Here is a 12,500-nt window from a genome sequence, read left to right on the forward strand (position 1 = left end):
GGAGGTTTCTCCATGGTCTAAGAAAGAGAAGGTCTGTTCACAACTGGCCCAAAATTCGACCAACTTCGCGCATGACGCACAGCGCGAACGGATGGGTTATTTACCTGCTAGTCATGACGGTCAAGGAACTGTAGGGAAAGGAAGTGTCACGTGATTGGAGCGTTGTATTGTGTATTTACGTGTATTTTGTCATTGCAAAACTATGCCGAATATTTATTGCACTGTATGGATGCACTCCAATTCAGATCGAAATACTGATCTTACTTTTCATACATTTCCTAAAAATGAACTCGAAAGAAAATGGATTCATCTGTGCAAGAGAAAAGACAAATTTAATGCGGATTCTTCGAGGATTTAGCTTGCATTTGAATCAAGTGATTATGCAAGGAACCTTAAATATGAATTACTTGGAATCCAGCTGAAGACATCTTGTACGGTTAAACAGTGATGCAATACCAACACTACATCTGCCTACTTCAGAGGGTAAGTTCAGATTTTCGTATTGTTTTGAAGTAAGGAATTAAAATACCAAAAAGTTTCCTTTGGAGGGTAAATGGTTACCTTGTTAATCCTCTTATAATACCTCGCCAATATTTCCATTGTTCCTGCCCCGTTCACCGGATGCTACCAATTATAAGATTAGGCCTGACCATACTGGTAATGAGATAAGTTGTTTGCAGTTGAACGTAAGTCACCAGTTAAAACTTGTTTTGTTTTGCCTTTTGTAGTAATATCAGTTGTAAATATTACAGGAAATAATGTATCTACAAGCCGAGAGTTCAGAGCTGTGAAGAGAGGTATGAAAAGATTTATTCATGACATTGAGTGTTCACCTACTGTCAATGAACTGCAAGAAAATGCGCATGAAGAACCACGAGTTGCTATAGACAAATTGCAGCAAGAGCTACAAGAAGTCAAATCAGAGAGAGGATGCTCTTCTCAAAGAAAAAAAGAGTGGGAGATAGAACGGTCTTCCTTACAAGAAAAAATAGCTACAGTAGAATTCAATGCTACGTCTCTTGCAAGAAGCAATTTAAGCAAGTATTTTTTCCCTCCCTCAAGTTCGCTTCTTTTAACTGGGATTCCTGTTACACTGGTGTGAAGATGATATTAGTGGTGCATTGGCCCCTGCGATACTTAAGCCCCAAAGCATATAGATATTTACGTAATAAATGGAATTTCCCTATCCATCTATTTCAACATTGCACCGCTGGGTTTCAAGATCAACGTAGAACCAGGAATATTAACATCAGTGCTAATGCCTCTACGCCATAAGGCAAAGACAATGACAGAAATGAATCGCTTGTGTGTTATGTCATTTGATGAAATGAGTGTTGCTTATGAGTGGACCTATGACAAGGAACTGATACTCTCTATTCACCCAAAAGTAAAGTTCAGTGTGTTATGATTAGGGGTTAGTAAGTTCTGGAAACAAATCATCTACTATAATTTTGATCAGAAAATTACAAAATATTTTATTTGGTTGATAACGAGTGTAGAGTCCACAGGATTTCACGTTGTTGCCATTGTCAGTGATCTGGAAGCCAGTAATGTTAAGCTGCACAAGTCCTTAGGTGCAGACACAGATCATCCGTTTTTCACGAATCCAGCTGATTCCGACAGACGAATACATATTTTGCAGATGCACCGCACCTGATCAAACTTTTGAGGAATCATTTTCTTGATAAAGGATTTAAAGTAAATGATAAAAATATTAATAGTGAGTGTGTGCGTGAGATTATCAAAAGAAGTTGTAATGATTTAAAACTGCCTATAAACTTTCAGAAAATCATGTTAATGTTTCAAAAGCAAAGAGGATGAATGTTAAATTAGCAGTTCAGTTAATCTCAAACAACTGCCAAATCTTTAAATTTTTTTTTGAGAAAAGGCTACTTAGCAGCAAAGATTGGGCTAGCACAAGCAAATTCATTGCGTTGTTTGATTCTTAGTTCGATTTATTTAATTCTAAGGCTCCTAACGATAAAAGCACTCACGGAATGCTTATGGTGTGCAGTTGCAAACACAAAATTCTGTTTTGAAGGAAATGATAAATACTGTTGAATCAATGAAAGTTTGTGGGTATGATAGATTATTGCCATTTCAGAAAGGACTGATTATGTCTTCAAGGTCACTGCTAAATTTGTATGAAATGTTAAAAGAAAAATATTGCATATCATATATAATGACTTACAGATTAAAACCAAGATGTGCTAGAGCATTTCTTTGCTTTAAAGACAAATGGGAGCATGCTATGAACATCCATCTCAATTCAAGTGAAAAAAATCGGATAAGGGCATACATATTAGGCAGAGACGTGGCCTTAGTTGGTAGCAAGTATAATACAAAAAGAAAATTGTGATACGAGTTTATCTGAGGGTACATTATTTCATTGTTCTGGAACCTCGTCAGCATTTGACCAGAAAACGTTGGATGAGGAATTATGCTTGTCTGCAATGCTGTTCTCAGTTTCAGACGATGATGACTTTGTAAACGAAAGGACAGACCAAGTACTGACGATGATACACCAAATTTTGATGAATCAATTGATTTTGAAAAAGCAATGGAGAACGAGGGATTGCGTTATGTCGGTGGATACATTGCACATAAATTTCCTCAACACCAGTTTTGGCACCACTGAGAACTCGATTGGTGACAATACCTGGATTAATTACATTTCAGGGAAAAAGAAAAGCTGATGAAACCGACTTGCAATTTTTTTGAAAAATTAAAAGTTATGGAGAAGCTGTTCCGAACTTATCATGGAGAGAAAAACCTGAGGGCAGGTAGAAATTCTGTCAAGACTTTAGTAGATGAAATAACGAAATTTGTAGTTCTACCACTGGACGTCGTAACATTTTTTTGTGCGATGCAGAATTTTTTTAGAATGCGTATCCTGAACCAAAATATGAAAAACATGCGAAGTGAAAAACGCAAATTGTCAAAGTTAATAACATAAATTAATAGAACTAAGGGTTCTCAGAAAAGTGTATTGATAAGCTATCTCATGAATGTTACTTTTCACCTGTAAAGTTGTTTATTAATCATATTCTTGATGTTATATCATAATAAAGTTCAATATTCTATGAATGAAATAAATCTTTATTGCCTTCCATTACCTTTATAAACAAACTATTGCATTTTTCTTAATAAAAGTTTGACAATATTGAGTAAATCCCATTATTAGAATTAAAATCTTTTGGTTTATCAACAATACCTTTCGAGTCTTACTGTACCCTATCCGCTGTGTGACGTAGGTGTAGCACCGCCTACCTGCGCGTGAACAGACCTTCTCTTTCTTAGACCATGGTTTCTCCCGGACTATATCGTTCGCAGTTAAGAATATTTTGGTCATTCTACCCATACGGAAACCGCCGTACTTAGACCTAAAGCCTCAGCGGTAAAGGCGGATTAAGCACTCAGGTGGAGTGTCTGCTCCTCCGTATTTATCCCGGATTTTCTTTGTTTTCATTTCTTCTAAATGCGACATCGTGTAACCTTTGCGTGTGTGTGTTTGTGTGTGCATATTGTTTTATATATATATATATATATATATATATATATATATATATATATATATATATATATATATATAATCTTTAACATCTAAAACGATACAGCCTCTCAAAGAAACACAAAGGAAAGGTATGGTTGACCCTTTAAAAGTATACAGACTTTAAGTATACAGATGTAGAGATTTGACAAGAGATAACCTTTTATAATCTTTTAATTGCGCTACCTATCCCAGAGTAAGACTGCCTCCAAACTATCTATTAGCCAAGTTGATCTTATTGAAAGATTTTATCAATTATTTGGGTCACATCTTTAAAGGATTGAAATTCCAGCTTGTATGACTAGGATTTAACTCGTATCATTATAAAGTCATACAATTAGTTTGGTCCTTCATCTTCGGCTATATATAACAGCGTTTTTGCATATGTATATTGCCATTCACTCTAATCACCCTGTAAAGAAAGTACGCCCAGACGTGTTCTTCCTGCTTCAGCAATGGAAAAGCGGAAAAACTGAGGCGTGTTCTCCTGCTTCTGCCAGGTCAGTCGCATACGACGTTCACAATTACTTTGCGAGAGAAAAGTTAAAACAATGGGCCCTTGACCAATGTGACGAGAGTTTACGATCGGGCAAGTGGAGCTACCAATATTCCCAGGACTATGGAAAGAATCATCAAAGAAGGGAGAGACACGGAAGAAGAATTTAGAGAACCAACGTTCAATGGTTTACATCTGACTTTAGTCAGATGTAAACCATTTTAATAAGGACAAAGAAAAAGAAAAACGAAAGTGTGGGTGGAGGGATTGGTCTCACCAGCCAGTACAGAACTTATTAAGGCTTTACTACAAGCTGATGAGATTTTTCCTATGTCTACAAGGAAAATTTCTTAACTTTTCTCGATTCGAATACGAAGCATTCTGATGAGACATCCTGTCATCCGCCTTGAAATTTTGGTTTGACTTATAATCTAATTGATTCAGGATTTTATCTAAAGAATGGAGGCTATGTTTCAGATGTAAGCATCCTCGAAATGCTCAGTGCCAGTATTTCAGATTATGGTTTAGCATATATGGTCAATGAAATGCATTTAAGGGTCAGTGGGCAACAAAGGTAATGTGTCAAGCATGCAGTGCAGTTGTTGTCAAAATCATGTGCTAGTGCTCCAAGATATCTTGGGGAGAAGGGATTGCTAAAGTCAGACTGGAAGCCAACATCATTTTTTATATGCTTATCAACGACTGGTTCGATGTAATGTTCTCGAATCATCAATATGGGGACACAAAAATATGCAATGGTTTTGGGACATGCACGGAACAACAAACAGAAATCCTGCATAAAGTTATTGACTGCATGCATGCAATGAAAGTTGAATCTCTAAAGACAAGGTGCCTTTATAAATTTCAGAAACATGTCATACTTTCGTCAAAGTCGGCCATCAGTCTGTTCAGTATGTTGAAGGACTCCTTCAAGTTAGATTACCTGTTAACTCAAGAGACTGAATCAGGATTGTTTAGAGCATTTGTTTGGGTGTATCAGACAAATGAATGGTCCTTATGATAATCCAAACCACTAGACTTCAAATACAGACTCAGAAGTTTGTTGTTAGGCATAGATATGGCTATCATTAGTGATAAAACTAATACTAACACAAAGCTGAATGAAAATATGCTAACAAATGTGACTGGAAGTGATGGCAACCTCCAGCAGTCAGATGACAGAAAACTTTACTTAGAGGTCTGCTTACCAAATATCCTATTCAGAGATCTTTGAAGTTGTAACTGAAAAAGATGATGTGTATGGAACAGATGCAAACAGAACTAGACGATGCTGATATTGAGAAAACAGCCAGCACTGTAACAGAAGAGGGAGCACTGCGCTAAACAGGTGGCTATAGTGTGAAGAAATATTGCACCAAATACCCAATAATACCATAGATCAATCGTGGACTGCAATTGTCAGCAGAGGTGACCTACATGTTCCTTCCGAAGAATTCCTTAAACAGTTGAGTGTTTTAAGAGAAGTGTTCACTGCAATCCATGGGAAAGCTCTATTGGAAGGGAAGGAATGTTTAAAGACTCTCTTATGTGAACTAATGCAGTCTGGAGTGAACATGGCTGAAGAAGTGCTGGCTTTTTTTTTTATCAAAATATCGGTGTATTTTAGAATACGACATCTGAACAATGCAATAAAGATAAATAAAAGTCTAAAGGATCAGTGTGATAGGGGACAGGAGAGGAAGAAAATTAAACTTAATATGCAATGCATTGCAAAGAAAAAGCCTTAGCATATACACACAAACACAAACGTGTGTGTTTGTGTGTGCATTACTTGGATTTTGCATTCCTGTCTTTACTACTAACGAAACTAGATAGTATTTCAAAGTTAAAGTACAGAAATATTAAATATTTATATTTGATTTGCAAAAAATTACATAGCTATTGATGAATTATGATATTCAAGTATTCTGTCATAAATGAAGCAACTATTCCTACTCTATTATTACCCTTCAGTGAAATATACCTTCACACAATTTGTCAACAGGATAACCTTTAGGAAAGGATTGGTATTTGATAAGAAAGGGACATGTAAAAACAGAAAATACTTAAAAATCAAGAATAAATGTACACTGAAACACCTATCGCTCATACAGAACTATGATGATCTTCGGCCCACTGAGGCGCAGATGACGGAAGAGGGACAGAAAAAAAGGGAAAGTGACCGAGTGAATGGCTGTCCTGCTCCAAGTGGGTCCTGGGCTCATTCAGCATTATACCGAGACCATCGAAAGATAGATCTATTTTCGGTGGCCTTGATTATACGCTGTAGCGGCTGTACAGAAAACCCGATTGCTCCGAAGAAACTTCGGCGCATTTTTTACTTGTTTATCTACTGTCATTAAAACTTGCCAGTTACTTGCTCTTATATGCTTTATCTGTACTATTTTTTTTTTTTTTTTGCTCAGTAATTACCGATCTCCATTTCCCTATTCACCAACGCAGTTTCTAGCTTATTCATTTTTTATTTCTACATTTACTTTTCATTTTGCTTGGAGGTTAAGTATTGCGTTTATTATTTATTACTATATCATCGGTACCATACAGGTTCCACGAATATTTTCCCTGGACACAATATCCTGAGAGTAATTATTAGTGAACAACTTGATAGGTTACCTTTAACTAATCACGAGTGGTAACTGCAAGTGGTGTTTCGTCTACCTACAACAAAGAGTCTCTCTCTCTCTCTCTCTCTCTCTCTCTCTCTCTCTCTCTCTCTCTCTTCTTCACACACACGTATGTTGTAGAAGGTATCTTCACAAATGGTTTACATACACGAATCAGTACCAGCGTAAATGGGGCAGTGACAGTTGTCTTTTTTTATTTGGGGGGAGCCACCCTGTTTAAGAGAAACGAATTCATGCTGTAAAACTTATTATTTATATATATATATATATATATATATATATATATATATATATATATATATATATATATATATATATATGAGAAAAAGGACTATACTGGCCTATTCCCATTTACTCTTAACATCAAGGAGATCCCTATTCAATGCAACAGGGGATAAATAAAAGTCTAAAGAATCAGGGTGATAAGGGAAAGGAGAGGAAGAAAATTAAACTTAATATGCAATGTAATGCAAAGAAATAGCCTCACAAACACAAACACGTGTATGTATGTGTGTATATATATATTGTATGTATGTGTGTATATATATATTGTATGTATGTATGTATGTATGTATATATATATATATATATATATATATATATATATATATATATATATATATATATATATATATATATACATACAATATACGTGTGTATTACTTGGATTTTGCATTTTTGTCTTTACTTTTAAGAAACTAGATAATATTTCAATGTTAAAGTACAGAAATATTAAATCTTTATATTTGTAAATGTGAGTGCAAATATATTTGCAAAATATTACATGATTATTGATGAATTATGATATTCAAGTATTCTGTAATAAATGAAGCAACTATTCCCACAGAAAACTCGATTGCTCCGAAGAAACTTCGGTGCATTTTACTTGTTTATCTACTGTCATCAAAATATGTCAGTTACTTGCTGTTATATGCTTTATCTGTACCTTTTTCTTTGCACAGTAATTCACGATGTCCATTTCCCTATTCACCAACGCAGTTTCCTAGCTTATTCATTTTTCATTTCTACATTTACTTTTCATTTTGTTTGGAGGTTAGTTAAGTATTACTTTTATTTTTTATTACTATATCATCGGTACCATACTGGGTCCACGAATATTTTCTCTAAACACAATATCCTGAGAGTAATTATTAATGAAGAACTTGATAGGTTACCTTTAACTAATCACGAGTGGTAATTGCAAGTGGTGTTTCGTCTCCTACAACAAAGACAGTCTCTCTCTCTCTCTCTCTCTCTCTCTCACACACACATACACACACGTATATTGCAGAAGGTTTCTCCACAAATGGGTTCCATCCACGAATCAATATAACCGTAAATGCGGCAGTGACCGTTGTCTTTTTTTTTCTGGGAGCTACCGGTTTAAGGGAAACGAATTCATGTTGTATAGAACTTATAATATATATATATATATATATATATATATATATATATATATATATATATATATATATATATATATATATATAAATATATATATATATATATATATATATATATATATATATATATAATACATATGTATGTATATACTGTGTATATATATATATATATATATATATATATATATATATAAATTATAATAAAATTACTATACTGGCCTATTCCTGTTTACTCTAGGATCAAGGAGATCCCTAACCAAGCGCTTCAATATTTATCGATATTTCCTCCTCTCAAACTACCAAACCCTGAAAAGATTTGAGCCTATTTTCATTAATCTCGTTTCTCCTTAGAAATTAAATGAAAACTGAATTAGGAGAGAAAGAAAATGAACTCCTTGACTATTTCAATATCTGCAAAGATAAACAATAAGAATCTGCTCCCACGTCTATGAAACTCCAAGGCCACTCGATTAAATCACGCAAAAGCAATACAAATATTAAAATTCCGATTAATCAGGGGAAAACCAACCTTTAAAGATAATACATCAGCATCAAACCCCACTTAAAATTCAGCACCACTAACCTGGAAACAAAATCTTTTCAGCTGAAGCCAAACAACGAAAGCGCAATAGATACTGACGACAAAAACCGAGACCTATTTAATGCTAACGACAATACACTCGTTTCATGCTTGACGGCATGTACGGTTGTCGACCTCTTCTCAAATGACACTCGCGAAGCGCTTTTGTCTTCACTACAAATGATTTGAACCCAAGATGTAAAAAGAGGAGGTGTGTTCACCGAGGCGTCCGATCGCTGATTTCCCTCTCTCAGTGACGTCACTGGAACACATCGACTGGGCGTCGGGCGATGCACTTGTCACTCCGTCAGTTGCAGTGTTGGAGCTCACGATTATGGGGGTGTGTGCCATATTTGGGTGCACTAATAGTTCTAGACAGAAAGGGATTTATTTGCATAGGTTCCCTAAAGACCCCGAGGTGTCTAAAGTATGGATCAATGCATGTAAAAGAATTGATGCCATTAATGTTAAGAATGCCAGGATTTGTTCTGTCCATTTCCGGACAGAAGATTACGAAAGGAATCTTCAACGTGAATTGCTACCACAGCTTTATCAGAAAAACTATCACCGCTTAAAGCAGACTTAGTTCCCACTTTAAATTTACCTGCTAAGGACGTAAAGTCAGGTATGGTTTAACAATTTGTTTACAATCTCAATGGTGCCCTTTTTAGTGACAATCTTCAGTTGATAAGTAGCCTGGACTAAATTCTTGAAATGAAGTACAAAATTAGAATAGGCCTAGCCTATGCAATGAATGAAGAAGTTATCTGATTAATAGTATTCAAATTGTTTTTCTTTTATACTTTCTTTTTATGAATATAAAGTTGTTCGAACAGGTGATTAGGCCTATGCGTAGTGATCTACCTCTGAGTAGTCTTCTCCTGTGCAGACAATAATTAGACCTAGATCTTTTATTTCTTAAGAACCCCATTAAAGGGATATCGTGGGGTCAGAGCTTTGAATCTGGTAAAAAAGCATAAACCTAGTGATGAGTCACGTCGTGTATGGAGAATTAAGTGGCTTTCATTAGCCTAATCATCCAACAGCTTTTCTTATCTATGAATAGGCAGGCCAAAACTCATATATATATATATATATATATATATATATATATATATATATATATATATATATATATATATATATATATATATATATATATATATATATATATATATATATATATATATATATATATATATATATATATATATATATATATAATCTACTATTATACAACAGATGCAGACCGAAGTGAGAGAGCAGAGAGACGTGGGAGGAAAAGAACCGCCACTGAAGCTCTACTTAATTATGATGCAAGAAGGGACGAAGCTGAGGCAAATGAGCTGAAAGCAAGCAATGAAGAAGGACAATTATTGAAAGTTTGAAATGGGAAATAAACAGCCTGCAGCAGGAAAAATGCACAATTAAAGGCTAAGAATGAAGAGCTTGTCGGGGATTTGTCGGTTGCAAATACAAAACTTCAGCGATTAAAAATGTCGCTGAAATCTCTCTTTTCTGAAGAACAATTTGAATTCTTTTTTTCAGGAAAAACAATACGGAAATGGTCTAATTCAGATATTTCTTTGGCTTTGTCATTAAGAGCACTGAGTCCTAAAACCTATCGATATTTGAGAATTTCTTGCAAATTACCATTCCCGAGCATTACAACACTGAATCGATGGGCAAGGCAGTTAAGTTGTGAACCTGGTATGCTTTTACCTGTCATTGAGTTAATGGTTGCTAAAGGTAAAACTATGTCCCATACTGAAAAAATTTCTGTCCTCTGTTTCGATGAAATGAAGGTAGAAGAAAATGGTCCTTTGGTGGGTCTATGAACCTCATAAACAAGTACAAGTGGTTATAATACGTGTCTCTTTTGGTAAATGGAAGCAACCAGTTTATTATGAATTTGATCAACCTATGACGAAAGATATCTTGTTTGCCTTGATTAATCAGTTTGAGAAGGCAGGTTTCCTGTTGTAAAGTATTACATCAGATATGGAAGTACCAATCAAGGTCTGCTTAAAGCCCTTCAGATATCTGTTGATCAAAACTGTTTTGTTTATCCTGCTGATTCATCTAGAACTGTGTTTGTTTTTGCAGATCCACCTCACTTAATGAAATTGATAAGAAATAATCTAATTGACAACGGTTTTCTGATTTCAGGTAAAATGATTACACAAATCCAATTTCAGAACTTGTATCTCTGTCTAATCGTGATTTAAAGTTAGCTCATAAGATAAATATGACTCACTTAACTGTCAAAGGTTACAAAAGACAGAATGTAAAGCTTGCTGTCCAGCTACTTTCTTCATCTGTGGCGAATGCAATAGATTTTTGTCACAGTAAAGGTTTACTCAAAAGTATGCATTGTAGGGAGACTTCGATTTAATAATGTTGACTGATCAGTGGTTTGATATAATGAATTCTTGTATGAGATACGACCCTGTAAAAACTAGCAGAAATGCATTTTTGGGTAAGAAACACCAAATTGACATTCTTGGCAAAATGATAACATTTGCTCAAGAATTACGGGTCAGAGGTAAAATGTATCCTTTTCAGAAAGGCATCATTATATCATCAAAGTCAGTCAAAGGATTATACAATATGTTGCATGAGAAATTTGATATTGAATACGTGATGACCAGGCGATTGTGTCAAGACTGTGTTGAACATTTTTTTTCTTATATTCGACAAGTAGGGCATTGTCATGATCACCCATCCCCAGTGGAGTTCAAGTATAGACTTAGGAATTTCTTGTTGGGTAAGAACAACATTTTGAGCAATAACAGTTGTAATGTCGCTCCCAATGATGATAACGTGCCATGTATGAGTAATACTAGTGTTATGGAACCAGGTAAGTCTTGGGTTTCCAAAACCCCTGAAGAAAGTGACTCCAGTCATGGTGACTTAGACTCTGAATTGTGTATCTCTGCTCATCTCTTGATGAGAATTCCTCAGGTAGGTCTACCTAATGAGCTAGAAGATGATGATTTTGTAGATCTTGGAGTAGAGTCTGAAAATGGTATAGAAATAGAAGCCTTGAATTATCTAGGAGGTTATATAGCTCATAAGTACAGAAATAAATATCTTTCCTTAGGATTCCCAGATAATGAAGGCCTAAGGGACCATTGACCTATAAAATAGGCACAAAATCGTCCAAAATTCGAAATCGAGATGATTACACCATAACATTGTATAAGTATAATTACATCATTTGGCAGGTGTTTTGGCGTGTTTGCGCGCGCGCAAGTTTAAATGCCAAGTACTTTAAAATGCCAAGTAGGCTTTAAATGCAGCTGTCAAACCAAGAGGCATCGGAATGTTTTAGTTTTTTTCGCATTTTGGGTTGTAGTTTTCATTAGTTTTACTCGTGGCTTTCCTGTCCCAGTGCGTTTGTCCGTGAAGGTTTCTCATACTCGTTGCCTAGCATCCATTTGACCTGAGATGCTTTTCATACCAAAACAAACACACGTTTTTGTTGACCAAGTTTTGAAACCACTGCTGAAGGAAAATAAGCAAATTACATTGTTATTTACTGAATTTGAAGTGCACATTAATTCTATATGTGTCTCACATTATCATAAACATGCCTAGACCAACAAAACGTGTGAGACATTGCCGAAATAACGCACATTTAGGAGGAAAAGCTGCTAAAAGAAATCGAGAATCCAAGTGTGAAAATTCTAATGGCAGTTCAGTAAGTTCGTCAGTTCTTCGTAAATCTCTGTTTACGAGTGAAGGTGTGAATATATCCAGTGACAGATACTCCTTTATTAGCAATGAATATCTTGGGAGTGTTGTAAAACGGATGGCCTGTCCT

Source organism: Macrobrachium rosenbergii, chromosome 30 (assembly GCF_040412425.1).
Source record: "Macrobrachium rosenbergii isolate ZJJX-2024 chromosome 30, ASM4041242v1, whole genome shotgun sequence".
Lineage (NCBI taxonomy): Eukaryota > Metazoa > Arthropoda > Malacostraca > Decapoda > Palaemonidae > Macrobrachium > Macrobrachium rosenbergii.